This window comes from Anabrus simplex, chromosome 13 (assembly GCF_040414725.1).
Source record: "Anabrus simplex isolate iqAnaSimp1 chromosome 13, ASM4041472v1, whole genome shotgun sequence".
NCBI lineage: Eukaryota > Metazoa > Arthropoda > Insecta > Orthoptera > Tettigoniidae > Anabrus > Anabrus simplex.
Genome location: NC_090277.1, coordinates 101,880,895 through 101,901,845, shown reverse-complemented (window position 1 = coordinate 101,901,845; position 20,951 = coordinate 101,880,895). Strand labels below are relative to the sequence as shown.

The window sequence follows — 20,951 nt, the reverse complement described above, 5'->3', positions numbered from 1 at the left end:
TAATATTAGACATTTTTAGTTACATCAAGACATCATTTATCTTACAAAGATTGTAGCACTCAGGTTGTAGCAAACTGGTTTTTCGACATGCTAGAGATGTCTATATCAAGATGGTGTACTAAATTACACTGAGTCATAATTCTGTATAAAGGCGAGTTCTTGTGTGAGTCTGTGTTAGTTTTCGGTACGAAGAATATATTCCGGAATCTAACGGGAGTTATATTTGGAACATAAATGTCAATTCTTTCTCTGATTTTACTATAATCAATTTTGTTATTTATTACTTTATGAAGGAAATACATACCCTGACAATTTTTTCTGCGAGATAGTTCCCTAGCATCAACAGCTTTGAGACTTGAACTAGCACAGGCCAGTATCAGTGCTGTTAACGTGGTCAAATTCTGGGCCGGTATTTTGTAAATAACTGTATAATTTTATATTACTGAAATGTTATTGTGCTGGACAAAGTGGAGGCGGGACAGGTTTTTCTCCGAGCACTCCCGTTTTCAATGTCATCTTTCATTCCAGCAATACTCTCTATTAAGATTTCATTTGTCAGTCATTTATCATTGTCTCGGAGGAGTGCGACAGGCTTCGGCAGCCGTTACGTTTCCTATCCTCGCCGCTAGATGGGGGCTTCATTCATTCCATCCCTGACCCGGTCGAATGACTGAAAATAGGCTGTGGATTTTCATTGAAATTTCGTGTAATTTATTTAATTTGCATCTGTAATCTATACTGTGCTACTGACACGAACAAATAAAATCAACAGCTTTGAGAATTAGGGCGTAGATTCGTAGCAGGGATAAAACCTCTTATAATAAACATATCTAAGGAATTTTCTTTGGACTTTCTCAATTAGATCGACATATTTCACTGTGTAGGGGTTCCAAAAAATCGAGGTGTACATTCTAGTCTTGATCTTACAAGAGCATTATACAATATTATCAAGGTCCTATAAGAAAAGTTTAAGGAATTTCTGATGTGGTTAAAGTTGATGGAAATATATGTACACTCGGAGGGCGCTAAAAAAAACTTTAAAAACGTGTACTCCGGGCGCCATGGCACCCACAGGCGCCGCGTTGGACATGCCTGGTCTACAGCTAAATATGGGGAAACAGGAGAAACAGGGGAACAATCTCCAACATCATCAAAATGGACTGAAACCTGTAAATATGGGGAAACAGGAGAAACAGGAGAACAATCTCTCACATCATCAAAATGGACTGAAACCTGACGGAAAAAAAAGAAAAGAAATATGTTCATACTAACATTTGTAAATAATCAGGGTAGTAAATAAATGACAAAGTAATAACTGCATTAGGAAATGGGTCTAGGCTTAACTTTGCGCGGGTTCATCTCATCCGAAGGTCTACTGATCCCCTGTCTTACACGAGTGTGCGAGGCCGGCAGAGGTAGGTACAGTTTTATTTTATTTTTTATTTATGTTGCAAGTTGCTTAACGTCGTACCGACACAGATAGGTCTTATGACGACGTTGGGATGGAAAAGGGCTAGGAAGGGGAACGAAGCGGCCGTGGCACTAATTAAGGTAGAGCCACGGCATTTGCCTGGTGTGAAAATGAGAAACCGCGGAAAACCATCTTCAGGGCTGCCGACAGTGCGGTACCATTTTTAGAAGAGGGCTCGCACTCCAGCTGGTGTTAACAATGAACCCTTTCACACCCTTTTGTATTACTTTGTGTTTATATAATACTGTGTACATGCAGGGGATTCCAAAAACAGCACCACCATTGGACATTCGGAAATGTTTAGATTCGTTGTTCAGGTAGCAAACTGGCTTTTCAAACAGTCCTCTGGAATTCGGATGTGTTGAAACTAGGATATTTTGAGATGGCACAGCATTATAACACAACACACGTAAGTAGGAAAGGAAGGATACAGTGTGCAAAGTGATATATGCGCACGCGACAGACAGACAGACTGCCAGACAGACAGACAGACAGACAGACAGACAGACAGACAGACAGACAGACAGACAGACAGACTGAAAATGAATGTAATAAGAGCTTTCGTCTATGTACAGTAATGTCATAACAATATATTTCCTGAATTACATGGAGTGTCTCAACACGCAGGTCTAATCAGATAAACGTGTCCCGTACCTGTATTTCCAAAAGAAGAGAAGGTTTTTTTGCCGGGCTGAGAGGCTCAGATGGTTGGTGCGCTGGCCTTCTGAGCCCAACTTGGCAGATTCGATCCTGCCTCAGGCCGGTGGTATTTGAAGGTGCTCAAATACATCAGCCTCGTGTCGGTAGATTTACTGGCACGTAAAATAACCCGTAAGGGACAAAATATTTAGGGTTGTAGTAAGGATGCAAAAGAGAGGGCATATAATTCTCTGGTAAGACCCCAACTAGAGTATGGTTGTAGTATATGGGGCCCTCCCCAGGATTACTTGATTAGATAACTGCAAAAAATCTAAAGAAAAGCAGCTTGATTTTCGACAAAAGAGTAGCGTTACGAAAATGTTGCAAAGTTCGGGCTGGGAAGACTTGGGAGAAAGGAGACGAGCTGCTCGACTAAGTGGTATGTTCCGATCTGTCGGTGGAGAGATGGCGTGGAATTACATTAGTAGACGAATAAGTATGAGTGGTGCTTAAGTAAATATTACAAAATGAAGATTAAATTGGAATTCAAGAGGAAAAATTAGGGCAAATATTCGGTTATAGGAAGAGGAGTTAGGAAATGGAATAATTTAATAAGGGAGATGTTCAATAATCTCCAAATTCTTCGCAATTATTTAAGAAAAATCCAGGTAAAAACAGATAGGGAATCTGCCACCTGGGCGACTACCCTAAATGCAGATCAGTGGTGACTGATTGATTCCGGCACCTCGGCGTCTCAGAAAACCGTCAAAGTACAGTAGTTGGTGGGACGTAAAGCCAATAACATTAGAAGAGGAGTTTATCAAGAAAGTATAAATGAATTACTTGTGATACCACAGAACCAAAAGAGCTTATTTTAATGATCCCGTATTCCGTTTCTCAAAGGGTGAAAACTTCCACATATTTTGGCGAGAAAATTACTGCTGAAGACGGTAGGTGTTGACAGCAATCAACAGCGGGATTGTTCAAGCAAAGTTTGTTTATTGTACAGGAAGCTAGAATACTGCGTACCAACAAGCTCAATCTCCACCTATAAGGACCCTGAGCAAACTGGGCGGCTCTTGAGGTCCCTCTTCCAGTCATCACTTACCGGGCATACCATGGGAGTATTCCACCGTTCGCACTCACGAGGTGGTGGTGGTGTTAATTATTGTGCTAGAGGAAGTGCAACTGGGCAACAATCCTTCATATAACACTAAGAGAGAAAAAGTGGAAGGGGTCCAACACTTCTAAAAATGAAGGTATCAGCCAAAGGAAGATAAGGGCCACGATGGGCGTGGAAATGAAAGACTCCCTACGCTTCGCGACCTAATACCGTCGGAGTCGGAAAGGAACAAGAGTTGACCAAGGGAGGTCGGATAGGAAAGATACAAATGAGGAGTCAGGCAAAAGCAAATGGGAAACAACAGTTAGGGGGAAACCTGCGGTCACCAAAATTACGTCCCTGAAGTGAGAAATCCCGTGGATCGTACATTTCAGTTCAGTAAACTGTGATCCGGTTAGCACAGGTAGTTCTGCATGAAACCAGTCTATGTAATGCTAACCTAAACAATTACAAATCTCACAGCGTGTTAAGCGTAATCAACCAGACTCAAGGACGAAACAAAATCTTGCTGTAAATATGACAAAGAAAGGATGAGCCCGGAAAATTGTGGAACCCGCATAACTTTGTACCAAAGGGTCACTTGACAACCTATATGGTATCACCATCACGGTTTCGCAGCGCGCCTTCAACCAGGACCCCTCATGAGGACCGGGAATGAACATTTACATGGCGAATTTGTAAATATAAACAATATCACATTTTGGGTCCCTCCCTTGCAGTGTTTCTGTTCTGCGGTTCAGACCATTTTATTCTGCGACTGAAAGGCATCAAAATACTCTCCGTTTAGATAGGTAAACTTCAGCTGACCATTCGCAAAAGATAGGGTAGAGATCCAACATGGCGCGAATCGGACGTCGTCACAAGTAATAAAACAAAGGTAGCCAACATTGGTGAATCAAGAGGCAGCACTTCAGAACACTGGCCTGGATAGGTAGATTAGACTATTGGTGCCCGCCAGGTGGCCAAGATCGTTAAGGCGTCAAGTATATATCACCTGACAAAGTGGCGAGCCGGTTCAAGTCCTGTTGATAAAAAAAAAGGTCACCTTCAGAACGTTGGTCGCCAGGGTAGGAGAGGTGGGGGTAGACTATACAATTTTGAATCACTAGATTCGCCCGTCGGAAGGAGAGGTCAAGCCTTGAGCAGACACCTTGGCGCTATTCAACATTAGGAGGATATGTGCCACCACCGGACTTCCCCCTCACGCTTTCCACTATTAAATAATATCACGTCATTCATTTTATATCAGTAACTCTCTGATGAGGTTGACGTCAGGAAGAGCATCCGGTCGTAAAAACTCTCTACGAAGAGTCATCTCGCTTCATACCAGAACCCGTAGAGAAATGGGACAAGGGTTGGATATACCTCCGTTAGGCTATTGGTTTGAGGGCACGCAAAGGGGACAGGGCAAGTGTCGCCTCTCCTGTAAAAGTTTATTTGGTGTCTTGAGTATAGGCTACCTCTCTCCAGCACTGTAGTGCACAGAGTTTTCTCATCAGTTAACTCAATGAAAAAAGAATAATAATAATAATAATAATAATAATAATAATAATAATAATAATAATACGTAGACCGTCTACAAAGATATCAGGTAGACTGTTTCATACTACGAGACCTGAGACGAAATCCCAGCGGTATTCATTCAATGTGACAGAAATGTACTCACAATGATTTGTATGACAGCGAAGAAGACTAATTCCCTTACGGTCGTAATGAACAGCTGTTTCTTTTCTTCGATGAGAACCTATCGATATCTTTAGTTACTCATGTATTACCAATTAAATAGTTTGAAATGAATGCGTACCTGTCCCACATGGTACTTTGTAAATAGAAAGTCATTTTTATCAGCTGGAAATTCTGCTGCAATCTACTGATATTTTGCTTTTTTTAACTGGTTGGATTGGCAATACTGATAGCTAATATATCCTCAGTCCCAATCATCCAGAGAGTTAAGCTAAACTTTCGTTGCCTTCCAATTACGATAGATAATATTCACGGCCAATTAGTTTCGGCTGACTTCCACATCAATTTTCAATGTCAAGGACACGACAATACACCAGAGAATAAACAATATATTGTCATAGTAGGGAAACATCGAGCAGAACAGAACCATATGGTGAACCCCGATTGCTAATTATTTAACGGAAAAAAAAAGAAGAGAAAAAAACAACAACCAAAAAGCTTTAAATTTAACAGTCTTCAAACATGTTGGCAATTTGTGTGAGAGTATCTAGAGCATCGCTGGTCTAGTGTTCAGCTCCGACTTTCTCTCCGGAGTCATGGGTTCAAGGAGTGTCAACCCCTCATATGTAAAGGTTCTTCTCCCTTTTATTTTTCTTCCTTTAATTTATTAACGTGAAAAAAATTGTATTCATTGATGAGTATTAATTTTTATTACAAAACATGCGGTATAAAATTCCGCTAATTACAAAACAAAGAAATGTTCACGTTCTAATAAATGTATAATTAATTTCATATTTGTTTGAAGATCGCACACAGATACGCTATATATTGAACATTAACCTGCAGTAATGTATCATACGACAATAAAAGTGATTTATGTTGCCAAAAAAAAGATATGACAAACTTGTACAATTGTATGGGACCCTCATCAGAACGACATGATTTCGAGAACTGGAAGAAATCCAAACAAAAGCAGTTCCATTTGTTCTGGGTGATTTCCGACAAAAGAGCAGTGTTACGAAAATGTCGGAAAATTTGAGCTGGGAAGACTTGTTAGAAATGATAAGAGCTGCTCGACCAAGCAGTATGTTCCGAGCTGTCAGTGGAGAGATGGCGTCGAGTGACATTAGTAAACGAAAACGTGCGGGTGGTGTTATTAAAAGTAGGAAAGATCACAATATGAAGATAAAGCTGAAAACAAGAGGACAAACTGGGCGAATATTCGTTTATACGAAGAGGAGTTAGGGATTGGAATAATTTACCAAAGAAAATGTTCAATACATTTCTAAATTCTTTGCAATTATTTAAGAAAAGCTTAGGTAAACAACAGATGGCAAATCTGCCACTTGGGAGACTGCCCTAAATACAGATGAGTGGTAACTGATGACGTTGATTACCACTGTAAAGGAAAAGTTATCAAAACAAATCATAGCATCAGTGCTTTATCTTTACTTTCACTGAATTTTCGTTAAGAAACCTAAACATTTTCATTCTCTTTCCACCTCTCATAACTGCAGCAGTTGTCATAAAATTATAAAAGATTTTTCAAGTCGATAGTAAACGAGTTTATGATACAGTATTTTTAACGTGCACATTTTTTTTTTTTACAATTTGTTTACGTCACACCGACACAGATATGTTTTATGGTGACGATGGGATGGGGAAGGCCTAGGAGTGGGAAGGAAGCGACCGTAGCCTTAATTAAGGTACATCCCCAGCATTTTCCTGGTGTGAAAATGGGAAGCGAAGGAAAACCCTCAAGGCTGCCGACAGTGGGATTCGAACCCACTATCTCCCGGATGTAAGTTCACAGCTGCGCGCCCCTAATCGCACGACCAACTCGCCCGGTAACGTGCGCATTTCCTAGTCGGGATAGACAAAGACATACAGATTAAAAAGATAAAAGGAAAAGAATAGGGCCGGGCTGAGTAGATCAGACGTTAGAGCGCTGGCCTTCTGAACTGTATTTGGTACTGTATTTGAGGTGTTCAAATATGACAGCCTCCTGTCAGTAGATTTACCGGCAAGAAATATAATTTCTGCAGGGGGAAATTTGGGCACGTCGGCGTCTCCGAATGCAGTAAAAGTAGTTAGTGGGGCGTAAAGCGAACAGCATTATTTTTTTTTAAAGGAGAAGAAAATATAAGTAAATGGAAACTGCTTATCAATTAACAAAACTGTCCTTCCTGGAAGTGCAAATCTGCCAGCAGAACCTAATACAAAAGAGAGTTTAGAAGTTAATAAACGAAAAATCATGAGGAAAAAAATCCAGGATCAAGAACCGAAAGACGGAGTAAATTATCCTAAACCCAACTCAGAAATCTACAAACAAATCCCCAAAATCGCAGATACAATGCGCATGCGAATATTCTAATTCATGGGACACCTAAAACATAATAATAACAACCCAAATAGACTATCGAACAAAATCCAGACATTCCTTAAATCAAGACCGTTACAACGAACTGGAACAAGCGAACAGAAAAAGACCTTCAAGGATTTAGGATCGCCGAATTTACAGAACCGAGATGCAATCACAAAAAATCACACAAAACCGGGTTGAGAAGAATACAAAACATACATGGCACACTCACTCTTTGTGTATGAGAGAATAACGGTCTGAAAGGAAGGCCAAAAAAATAATGTTGATTCCGCGTGATCTTAAGCGATCCATTCGCGAAGAGGACGATCGTGCTTCTTTCACGGTTTTTGGAGAGGCCGGAATCCTATCCCCCAGTTCTTTTACCTGTCAGAAAAATCTACCGACACGAGTCTGGCGAATCTGAACACCTTCAAGTAACATCGGAGCGAGCCGGATTGAACTGGCGGCTTGAGATTACGAGGTCAGCGCTCTACCTTCTGTGCAGTGAAAAACATCCGTCTGTGAATCAGAGATTGAGTATCAGCGCACGTAGCTATCAGCTAGCATTCGGGAGATAGTGGGTCCGAACCGCTACTGTCGACAGTCCTGAAGATGATTTTCCGTGGTTTCCCATTTTCACACCAGGCAAATGCTAGAGCTGTACCTTAATCAAGGCCGCTTTCTTCCAACTCCTAGCCCTTTCCTATCTCATCGTCGCCATAAGACCTATCTGTGTGGCCGTGACGTAAAACAGACTGTGAAAAACAGTGTTCGTCTCCAGATCTTGGCTGCGGTAGCTGGAAATTTGAAGGGCGGAAAAAGTCCATTCGGCACTCCACATCATATGATATAGCCCACCTGGTGGCCATGATCGTTAAGACGTCAAGTCTATACGGTTTGACACCCTGATTAGCCGGTTCGTGTCCCGTTGGTGGGAGAAAACTTCCATCAGAACGTTTGCTGGTAGGGTACGATATCTAATCACTAGATTACGTGAAAAAAAAAAAAGCCACCCTGGATTCAATTCCAAACCTCTCCGCTGTGTTCACATGGAGTGAGGCCATATGACACTGCTAATAATCATTCGACCGCCGGAAGGCGATGTTAAGACTTGAGCAGACCCTGGAGTAGGTTATATGCCGACGTAGAGTTTCATCTTTTCACTAAATCACCACCGTCTCACAAACAGACGCGCAGGTTGCCCATGGAGCGTAACATATCCTCGGACAATCCCGGCACTAAAAATCATACGACCGGGCGAGTTGGTGTGCGGTTAGGAGCGCGCAGCTGTGAGCTTGCTTGCGGGAGATAGTGGGTTCGAACCCCACGGTCGGCAATCCTGAAGGTGTTCCGTGGTTTCCCATTTTCACACCAGGCAAATGCTGGGGGCTCTACCTTAATTAACGCCACGGCAGCTTCTTTCCCATTCCTAGACCTTTCCTATCCTATCGTCACCGTAAAACCTATCTGTGTCGGTGCGATGAATAACAGAAAAAATCATACGATAAGTAATCTGCGAATATGATATCGGCAAAAAGGTCTCTCGCTGTTTATTATTATTATTATTATTATTATTATTATTATATAATTCGTTCACGGTCCAGATTTGGTTCACCCCCCCCCCCCCGACTCAGTGAGGGATCCCACCTTTCCCACCTCAAGGGCAGTGTTCTGGAGCGTGACACATTTGGTCGTAGATATAACTGGGGACGAGGACCAGTACCTCGCCCAGGTGGCCTCACCTGCTATGCTGAACAGGGGCCTTGCGGGGGTATGCGAAGATTGGAAGGGATAGGCACGGAAGAGGGAAAGAAGCGATCGTTGCCTTAAGTTACGTAACACCCCGGTATTTGCCTGGAGGATAAGTGGGAAACCACGGAAAACCACTTCGAGGATGGCTAAGTTGACCTTCCGAGGCTGAGTGGACACCGTCCCAGTCCTCGTACTTTTCAAATTTCGTGGCAGAGCCGGGAATCAACATGGGCCTCCGGGGATGGCAGCTAATCACACTAAGCGCTACACCACACAGGCGCACAGAATATTTTTATGTCGAAAGAACTTTTTCCTAAGTAACATGAAACAGTTCAGCAATTTCACGTGGTTCAAGAATTGTCTTGGAGTTTCTGAATTACCCTATAAAATACTACCAATCACTGCATTGGTTTTCCATCCTGGATTACGCTGAAATACACTTTGCAGGTTGACATTCGCTGCTCGGCCTACGCTACCTTGCGCTTCCTCAAGGATTCTGGAAATTTGCCAAACAACGTCGAGAGTTTCTACCAAAGGTCTGTTTTTATCTCAAGCTTTGTGAACGCGTCTGAGGTTCTGTAGATCTCTGGTCCTTGATGCACGCCAGGTCCGAATTCAGGCCTATACGAATTGCAAATAAAATTGTGGGGAAAAAACGGGAAAAAATTTCATTGAAAGGCCAGGCATCAGCAAACAGAACAGGCACGCAAAATCCGCCACCTATTCACTACGCCATCGGTCGGACACAGCAACATTCGTAGACCACCGTAGCTTTCGTTTCCTGTGGCCTTTCTTCTGCCCTACCCAATATTCAGAGCCATACACGAGGGCAGGTCTGACAACCGTCTTATAAACTATCCCTTTAAGCATCGATCATTAGTCGACATTCACCTATGATATAGATTTTATTTTCTGGGAGCCCGATCTATCTCGGATCTTTCTCACATTCATGGAACCTTCTCAACTTCGACTTAATAATTATTAATCCTTCGCCACTTTTCCTACACCCCAGCAGAGTCGCACAACTTGCGGATTCGGACTTGTGTTTTTACAATCTGCTTTACGTCGCACCGACACAGATAGGTCGTATGACGAAGAAGGAGTGGGAAGGGGCCGTGGCCTCAAGATACAGCCCTAGCATTTTCCAGGTGTGCAAATGGGAACAAATGGAAAACCAAGGTAAACCATCTTTAGGGCTGCTAACAGAGGAGTTCAAACCCTCCATTTTCCGAATGCAAGCTGATAGCTACTTGACCCAAACCGCACAGCCACTTGCTCGGTGATTCGGTCTTGTTTTACGACCTGGTACCCTTCCCGACGCCAACCGTATGTGGAGTGATGTACTCACTATTGTATTTCTTATCTTCTATTTATTTCATCTCGCACCAATTCATAACAGGTCTTATAGCGATGATAGGATAGGAAAGGGCCAGGATTACGAAGGGAGCGAACGTGGCCTAGCCAGGGTCTAATTTCTAACAAAAAAAAGTGGAGGGGTCACCTAAAAAATTATACAAGCCACCGGAACAAAACGTAGTGAATTCGGCATGTTTATGAGTTCCTCATACTAGTGTATCCTTTAATTGCTGGGATATCCAAAAGCAGAGCTCTAATTTCAGCAGCCAATGTTATTGCTTTCTTAGCACCACTCGGGGATCACGTGTACGGTAAAATTTAAGGTTAAATCTACGGACGTGAAGCAAACGGCAATAACTTTTTTTATCACTGCTTGTAAACTTGACCCTTCTGTCATACGAAAAAAATGCACTGAATATCTCACTTAGTTGTAGATCTCAAGGCAACGATGTCAAACGTTTAACTAAGAAAACTGTTAGTAGAGCCACGAAACGATCTTTTCCATGAAAAAAAGTTCTCCTCTAAAAAAATGGACAAGACGGCGTCTACCCGCGCTCTCCCCTGCCCTAGCAATTGGCTGCTGTGAACCACAGGGCTGCCAACAGTGGGGTTCACACCCATTATCTCCCGCACCCAAGTCGACAGCTACGAGAGCCAAATCATGTAGCCAACCGGCTCGTTACCGAGTGTTTCTATGGTAGTTGGTAAAGTGCTCGGCAACACAGATTCGAACCCAAGGCTCTCTGAAATGAAAACCTCGACGCTATCCAGCCAAGGAGCCGGATAGGTCTTTATTACTGATCTATTTGGTTCGTTACGACTCGTTACGATTGCAAATGACTAGTTTACCGCGCATTCGCTCTTCCCAATACCCCTTCTTTCTCTCGGTGAACTGTTCCTCTCTGTTTCAGTGATCTGAATCTCGATCCTAGTGTCGATCCATTTGTGACCTTCCACCTGTCTCTTGTACCCAGACCTATCGTGTCCAGTCGTCTGTGGACATTAAAAAAAAAAAGTCTTTCAATTCTCCCCGATTCCTTCAACTAGTTACTTCCCGTTAACACTGCGTGTTCCATGTATCTTTTTGGTCAATTTGTTGTCGTCCATCCCCATCAAGAGTCCCACGTATCTTTTCTGTATTACGCTCGAATTTGGTTTTATGCTCTCGTAACAGCTCCTGTTTTAATATATTTACCCAATATTAACTATGTTTTTGGTACCCCATATATCTTTCAAGATCGTTCTTCCCTCCTCCAATCGTATACAAATTCTCTTGCTCAATGTCAGGATCTCCGCTTCGTACAATGCAGCATCCCTAATGGTCTTTACTACTATTATTCTTAATATTGAAGAATGGATAAAAACAAACTCTGAATACCTCAGATAAAGATGACAACGCGTGTCCATCATTCTTTCAAATCTACGGACGTGAAGCAAACGGCAATAACTTTTTTATCATTGCTTGTAAACTTGACCCTTCTGCCATACGGGGAAAAAAAAATTAAACTGAGTGTCTCAGTTGTAGATCTCAAGGCAGCGATGTCAAACGTTTAACTAAGGAAACTGTTAGTAGAGCCACGAAACGATCTTTTCCATATATATATAAAAAGACGTGGCGCGATTCTGTTCTAACATGGGATTCATCAATGATCTGTATTTAGGGTTGTCGCGCAAGTGACAGATACCCCATCAATTGTTTACCTCGATTTTCTTTAAAATGTTCAAAGAACTTGGAAATTCATCGAACATTTTTCTTAAATAATGTATTCCAATTCCTCACCTCTCGTCCTATAAATGAATATTTTCCCCAATTTGTCCTCCTGATCTTCATATGATCTTTCCTACTTTTTAAAAGCTCCAGTTCAAGCTTATTCGTCTACTTCCGTCATTCCACGCCAACACTCTACTGACAGCTCCAAACATACTACATAGTCGAGTATTCCCAGCTCAAATGTTGCAACATTTTCGTAACATTACTCCTTTGTCGGATTTAATATCCTAGTAAATCTACTGCCATGGGTCTCGAATTTGAACTTAGCTAAAGGATAACTGAGAACATCTGGTCACGAAAGCTTGTGCCCTGGAAACAAACTGAGCTGATCCGTTGGAAAGGATGAGGCTCGAAAATAGAAACTCAGGCCTGCGAGAGGACTACCGCACTATTGAAAGGGAAAATACACAAGGTAATTGTGAGGTCAGCACTCATAAATAGAGCGGAAACGTAGCCTGTCACGAGAGGGCTACTGAAAAAAAGATACGTGTTGCAGAGATGAAGACTGAGATATTCGTGCGGGCTGACAAGGAAAAATAGAGTAAGGGATAAGACAATCAGAGGAACATTTTAGGTGAGGAACTAAGCACAAAAGTTTGGCAAGACTAAGGTGGCTCGGTTATGATAACAGGATGGAAGACTATGTAGGAGGAAGGGTAATGGAAGCGGTTGTATCTGATAAAAGGAGAAAGGAAAGACCGAAAAGATGATTGGTATATACGAAGGAGGATATGAGAGCTGAACCTACAGGAAAACTTGGTCGCAGACATGAACAATAATTTGGAGGAAGTTACTCCGCACCATCTTCCCACTTAGTACGGGAATAATAAAAGCTGAAAAAGATGATGATGTCCATCCCAAATAGGAAGTTGTTTCCATACAAGTCGTTTTCATGAAATAAAAATTAATTGGCCAGGTGTAAGTGCTATTTAATGAGGTGAAATTAAAATAATAATAATAATTATTATTATTATTCTACGCCCAACCCTCGTCCCGTGTCTCTACGCGGTCTGATATAAAGTGACATGAATCTTCGTAGCGAGTTTTTACGACCGGATGCTCTTCCTGAAGTCAACCTCCTCAAGAGGAGTTAAAGAGATGAGATGAATGACGTGATATATGACAGTAGGAAAGAAGAGGGTGAAATCCAATGCCTATCGAACCTATCGAATAGCATCAAGTCTTTACGCCCCCATATGGACGGACGAATCGCCATGAACAGCGTGATATGCCCTGTCTCCATATGACCACTGCGGAGATGTTTTGCAATTTAATCCAGACTTTCGGAATGCAATCTAGTGATTAGAAATTGTATATCACCTCCTCTCCTACCCTGCCGGTCAACATTCTGATGGTGAAAATATTTTCGAGCAACGGGACACGAACCGGCTAACCTCGGTGACAGATCATTTATAGACCAAGCGGGCTTTTTAAATAATTATACTATTGGCTTTACGTCCCGCTAACTACTTTTTTTTACGGTTTTCGGAGACACCGAGGTGCCGGAAGTTGAGTTCTGACATAATTATCTGAGCACCTTGAAATATCACCCGACTTGGCCAGTTTCGACCCTGCCAACTTAGGCTCGGAAAGCCAGTACCATAACCGTCTGAACCACTCAGCCCGCCTGAGTGAAATTTTTCGCGGAGTGCAACGTACTGAGCGGGTGGAATAATGCGATAACTCTTGAGGCTAAAATTCTTGCTATCTGACAGATACTATAATCTGACACTCGCACCAGCATGGGGCCTGTTCCACGAACGAAATTTGCAACTGTTCGTTTTTCAGTTCAGATTTTGTTCCACCATCACTTTTCAGATTTAGCTTGAAAAGTGAAAAGTAAGGAATCTTTTCACTTTTCAAGCCTGTGATGTTCCTCCATTGGTACAGAAATTAAAAGTGCAAAGACATGAAGTGAAAAGTTTTCATCTGTTAATTAAAAAGTATGTACGCGAGTTCCTAGGCGTAGAATTTGGTTTAGTGATTATAAACACGTTACGACGAGAGCTTTTGTTAGCATCAAGTGAAGACAGTGATGAAAAATCCTCCAACAAGATAACGTGCAAAGACAGGATTCGTTTTCATAACCTCACTTCGACGGAATTTCTCGAGTGATTTCGTATTATTCCAACACAGGTTGACAATATTCTTGAAATCATCCGTCATTTATTGACACATGCAACAAAAGGAAGTCAATCCCTTTCTGAAAAGGAACAAATTCTTATATGCAGCAATGCATGGGACATCAAAATCAATTATTTGCAGAACTGTTACCAAAGTCGTAGATGTTATAGTAAATGTAATATTTCCTAACATAGTACGTTGGCCTGATAATCCACTTAACGTAGCAACGGGATTTCTAATGAAGGGTGAATTTCCCTCTGTGTGTGGATGTGTTGGGGGTACTCTCGTTAATATTGATGCGAGTCATCATTTGAGAGGTTATTTTTAAAGTTGCCAAAAAGGATGTCCCGTTTCTCCTTGACAACTTTCAGCACAACCAGCTTCTTGTAATAACCTTTCTTTCCCATGATAGAAAGTTTAAAACTAACGGTACCACAATTATACCGTGAAGCTAGCCGCGAAAAATAAAGCATTAAAATCATGGAGTATTAGGCCTATACAGTTTGCCCATGGAATAAACTTGATCGGATCACTCATTCGCAAAGATTTTTCACCTTGCGAAGAAATTGAAAAGTACAACATAGATCATGGTGGAACAGAAAGACTTTGCAGTCTGCAAGAATTGAAAAGTGAAAAGTTAAAAAGTTCAAATGTTCGTTCGTGGAACAGGACCCTGGTGGCCATGATCGTTATGGCGCTAGGTCTATACGGTCTGGCCACTGGCACCCGGTTAGCCGGTTCGAGTCCCGTTGGTAGAACAAATTCAATATCAGAATGTAGGAGATGTGGCAGTATACAATTTCTAATCACTAGACTGTGTGCCTAAAGTTTGGATTCAATTTAAAACCTATCTGCAGTGTTCATATAGAGTGAGGGTATAATATGTCACTGTTGTTGGCGATTTGTCCGTCGGATAGCGACGTTAATCCTTGAACAGACCCCTTAGTGTTATTCGACAGGAGTAGGCTATGTGCAGACACAGGCTTTCATCCTCTCACTAATTATATCCTAATGTCACACCCAAATGTGCGTCAAATAGGAAAACCTGTACCAAGCGAGCCGAACATGTCATCGGACACTCAGGCGCTAAAAGCCATGCGGCGAATAAATAAATAAATAAATAAATAAATAAATAAATAAATAAATCACATTTTGAGCAGCAAACCACTAATTTTCATGTTTTAGTACGATTTTGTGCAGTAGGTCCTATCTGACACTGAATGGTCAGCATCACGAGCTTCGGTTCAGGAGGGATCCCGGGGTTCGATTCCCGGTCAGGTCGGAGATTTTTAACCGCGTCTGGTTAATTCCTCTGATTTGAGGACTGGGTATTTATGTTAAATATCAGTACACACAATACCACAGGACCAACCACCACTGAAACATCACGGTGTGGGGGAAAAAGCGGAGAACGAAGAAACTGGATACTTTGCAATATCAGTATTGAGCTCTACTCGTTGGATCACAGTCGAATGAACAAAAGACGCAAAAAGGTAATCAAATGTATGACAAGCAGAAAGTCAAACAAATTAATAAAACGGTCAAGTTTGGACAGAAGAGGCAATCGAAACGGAGAGGAAGCAAGTATTTATATTTACTTCCGGAGCAGTTGGCTTCAGCACAGGAGTCAAGACGTGCCCGTTATTAATTGACATAATAACCCTACAATTCTTATAAATAAATTTGAAAATTAACAATCTATATACTGATGTTAGACTGATTCTGTCTGCACCACCTATGAACGTAGTAACACTGTTGCCGAAGAAGTTCACAGCATAGTAAAGGCGCGTACACACTTGCGAGCCGCTCACACTACGATGCTCGCAAGTGTGTACGGGGTAACGAGCGTAAAGCGAGCATGTTTTGAGCCGCTCGCTGCGAGCCGACTGGAGTCGGTTTTCTAGGCGAGCACAAAGGGATGCTCGCGTTCAGTGTGGACGGCCAAGGAACGTGCTCGCAAGTGTGTACGGCTACAGTGAGCATCCCGTGAGCATGGCGGCCTGGTCGGATGAAGATGTGCTTACTTTAATAGACACTTATCGGACACATTCTGTTTTGTGGGACCCGAAAAATGGCGATCACTTTAAAAAGAATGTGAAAGAGGATGCATGGCGGGATATTGGCACAACAATTGGACGACCCGCGGATGAATGTAAAAAGAAAATTATTTCTTTGTTGGCATCACTCCGGAGGGAAAGGAGCAAAGAGAAAAGCAGTCGCACTATTGGAAAAGGTAAGTTCTCGTGTTTAAATAAAATGAAGCTTGAACTTCCTTTTTGTACATGATGTATTCATTTATTATCTGTTTAAAATAACAACTGTAGTAAACAAGTAATGATATAATAATCAATAAATATCAAAAGTGAACACAGGTTGCAATTCAATAGGTAGTACCTATACAATACCGTATTCAATAATATTTTGTACAATTATCTTTTTCTTTTAAAGGAGCTACGGAAATTTGCAAAAGCCGATGGTTTGCGTATGAAACTTTGGGGTTCCTCAATGAAAGATATAAACCAAGACAGACGCTAAACTCAGAGTATTTTTCCTTTTCTTTATCTCGTTTAAGCGTACGTATTTTGCCATGGCAGAGCTGCTTCTTTCATGCAGTAGTCAGCTATTTCATCTCTAATTTTGTTTACGTAAGCAGAAGATCTCCTAGGAACATTTCGTAGCCGTCTCATGGAAGTCATCTCTTCATTGTGTCTCCATGTTCCTTCAATTATTTCTCCGTTCGCTTCATGGTCTAGTGAACCGGGTGGTGTGTATAAGTTAGGGGAATGAATCCTCAGGTAACGTGCTACGAGCTATTATTATTTTCTCATTAATAATTATTAATACATTATTTTTTGCCATTGGCTTTATGTCCGCTTCTGTGGTGTAGTGGTTTGTGTGATTAGCTGCTACACCCCGGAGGCCCGGGTTCGATTCCCGGCTCTGGAACTTCATGTCCAACATTAATTCGCTTTTTTGTACAGCTCAGTGCGCCAATACCGTCGAGGTTTCTTTTACTTATTTAAATAGGCTATAATCATAGCTACGCCACTAGCTACCATCACAGCAAGCAGAGTTTCATGCTCAGAAGACATCTTTGCATGGAATTCACAGACTGATCCTGCTTCCAAATGGCGAGCAAATGGCTCAAGCAGTGCTCGCGAGCCGCTCGGCTCGCAAGTGTGTACGCACCTTAAGGGAGCACCAATCTTCGTGTGTCTCACCGATACAGGTAAATCTTACGCCGACGATGGAATAAGGGCTAGAAGTGAGGAACGAAGGGACTGTGGCCTTAATTACGGTACAGCCCCAGCGTTTGCCTGGTCTGAAAACCATCTGCATGGTTGCCGACAGCGGGGTTCGAACCCACTATATCCCGAATGTAAGAGAACAGTTTTGTTCTATGCATGCTTTCGATACTGAGTTGACAGAAATACAAAAGATACAATGTTATAATCTTGTCGAATGCGTCTGTTAGTCGACCGGGAGGTTTGTGCCACCTATAGGCGATGTTTTTTTCGTCCCACTAATTCTACTGTTTCCGAGACGCCGACGTGCCGAAATTTTGTCATGCATGAGTTACTTACGTGTTGGGATCGAACCCGCTACTTGTACTCGGAAGACCAGCACTCTACCGTCTGAGCCACTCAGGAGAGCAGAACCCAACCTCGGGACACAAGCGTTACTAGTATTGTCACGGACGTGAGTAACGCTGTAAATACATCACTGACAAGTAATGCATACACACTGCAGGTTTCATCTATCCACGCGTCAGTGGAAGGACACTACACCGAATCAGGACTGGTCATGTTAGATACGGTGTTATACTCAAGAAATGGGTATAGCGGACTTCATGAAGCTATGGCAGTAGTGGCCAAATACAGACTAGGGATCACAGTGTGTTCCATTATCCTCACCAGGGTAATACGACAGACCTCTGCCTCGTGAATGACGAATATATTTAGTGGCTTTACCAATTGGATTTGGACCAGTCATTTTATTGCACACTTGAGATAGGTGGATTTGTAATAATAGATGTGTCAACTCCAACTCATTATACGCTAAATAAATAAATGCAACTACCTTGGCTGATTTCTTTAAATGAAATGAAATGGCTTTTAGTGCCGGGAGTGCCGAGGACAAGTTCGGCTCGTCAGAAGCAGGTCTTTTGATTTGACACTCGCAGGCGACCTGCACGGCGTGATGAGGAAGACGACACATACACCCAGCCCCCGTGCCAGCGAAATTAACCAATTAATGTTCCCTGCCGGGAATCGACCAAAGGCCAGCATGCTAACCATTCATGGAGCCGGATATTTCTTTAAATGACTAGGACAGACATTTCAACAGTTTTTAGTAGTAGTCTAATACGAGGATGAAACTGCAATCGTAGACATGCCACAATACCCTTCTTCTGGAAACAGTATTAAATATTGCATTTGCATAACTGTCACTAGTACCGTAATATTGTTTAACGTTCATTCTAACTCCTAACGGTCTCGACAGACGCCGATGAGTCTGACTTTTATCCCGCTAAGTTCTTTAACGTGCTGGTTGACAAAAACGCGGAGTTGTTACAGTTGAAACACACCGAAACGTAATAATAATAATACCGCGCGAATTGGTCGTGCGGTTAGGGGCGCGCTGCTGTGAGAGCCTGCATTCGGGAGACAGCGGGTTCGAACCCCACTGTCGGCAGCCCTGTTTCCCATTTTCACACCAGGCAAATATTAGGGCTGTACCTCCCCACGGCTGCTTCCTTCCCACTCCTAGCCCTTTCCTATCCTATTGTCGCCATAAGACCTACCTGTGTCGGTGCGATGTAAAGCAGATTGTAAATAATAATAAATCTTAAAGAGTACCATTTAAGTCCTCCCTTTATCATAGCAACCACTGATACGTCGAGATTAAGAAAGGCACGGTGCCTTTCGGAACGCGCGCTGAGTGCTTATATACTTTATTACACGGCATAATCCTAAAAATATTACATCATGAATAATAATAATGTTAACATTACGTCCCACTATTTTTTTTTGTTATTTGTTTTACGTCGCACCGACACAGATAGGTCTTATGGCGACGATGGGACAGGAAAGGCCTAGAAATGGGAAGGAAGCGGCCGTGGCCTTAATTAAGGTACAGCCCCAGCATTTGCCTGGTGTGAAAATGGGAAACCACGGAAAACCATATTCAGGGCTGCCGACAGTGGGGTTCGAACCCACTATCTCCCGGATGCGAGCTCACAGCTGCGCGCTCCTAACCGCACGACCAACTCGCCCGGTCCCATGAACTTCTCTTACGGTTTTCGGAGATACCGAGATGTTGGCATTTTGTCCCACGTGATTGTGTACGTGCTGGTAAATAGACCGACACGGGGCTAGAGTAACTGAACACCTTCAAAAACTACCGGAGTGAGCAGGTATCGAACCCGCTATCTTGAAAATTAACAACGACCACAAATAACTGTACCACTATTGTCTGCACTTGATATGAATACATTCAATGTTTAATGATAATAATAATAATAATAATAATAATGCTAAGCTTCATCTGAAATCAGGGAAACGTCGCCTCATGCGAAGGTCCAACTAGTGTCAAAGTAAAGCAGACTGCCGGATGGATCTGCTGCCCCACGAAGGAGGTTCGTTCTGGATGCTGCTGCAATGAATGAAACGGGAGGGGGGGGGGGGGGGGGGCGGCGGCGGCATGGGATGTTGGAAAAACCGGTTCTGTCAAAGCTTTGATTCACACAAATTTCAGATGCAGTCACAGAGGTCTGAACCCAGGAAGTAGCAATGTTCTCTCTGTTTGAATCACACTGGAAGCCTCTTTATATTTTATAACAGTAACACTTCATCACCTACCCCAATTCCGATAGCTCTATACAAGTAGTGCCACACACACTACAATAACGCACAATCATGAACCAGTTACAACTCTGTCTTTTTTTTTTTTTTTTTTTTTTTTTTTTACATACGAGTACCACGGAAATCTGGGATGGCAAAGACCAATAGAGGCATGATGTTGATAACACCATCTCCACACAGACTTCAAGATCAGGAATGTGTATATTACCTGTTACGTAATTTATTAGGCTAACTATAATACAGGACTTCAAAGATTGCAACCAAGGAAGAGAGAGACAGTGATCAATAAGAAACTTCTAAGATACTCCCTCATGTGATACATAAGTGTTAACGATACTACTACACCTAATGTTAACGGTCAAGTAGGACGTAACTGAAATTCATTTTGGCATGATATATGTTCCACCTGCAAAACTTGCCTTTTTGTTTTTTTTCCCCCAAGAAATGGACCTACTGTGCACTTCTAATGACAGTATGTTTGTTTTCTTCTGAAAATCATACATTTTATTCGGCAACAGCTATCAAAGCGTCTTAAAAACATTATCCACTCCCGAATATCACTAAAGGGTATATTCTGTCAATGAACACTAAACAAAACTGGACATACTCCTCACTAAACCACAAATTCCAACCAACATTCATCACAGTGGATGGTATAGTAAACTCGACATCATTCTTGGTTTTGTATACAGTACTTATCAGACGTTAAAAAAGGAATAAAAGCATTTTTCAACATTAACAACTAAGAATGGCATTGTCATTTAGGTATTGTCTTTTAATTCCCAAAGTAAATCAATTGTTCTTTC

General features: G+C 42.1%; 1 protein-coding gene across 3 annotated transcripts in view; it reads right to left on the bottom strand.

Annotated features, from left to right (window-relative positions):
• LOC136885088 (ensconsin) overlaps positions 1–20,951 on the bottom strand; it is a 762,268-nt gene that overhangs the window by 740,668 nt on the left and 649 nt on the right. The gene's annotated exons all lie outside the window — the stretch shown is intronic.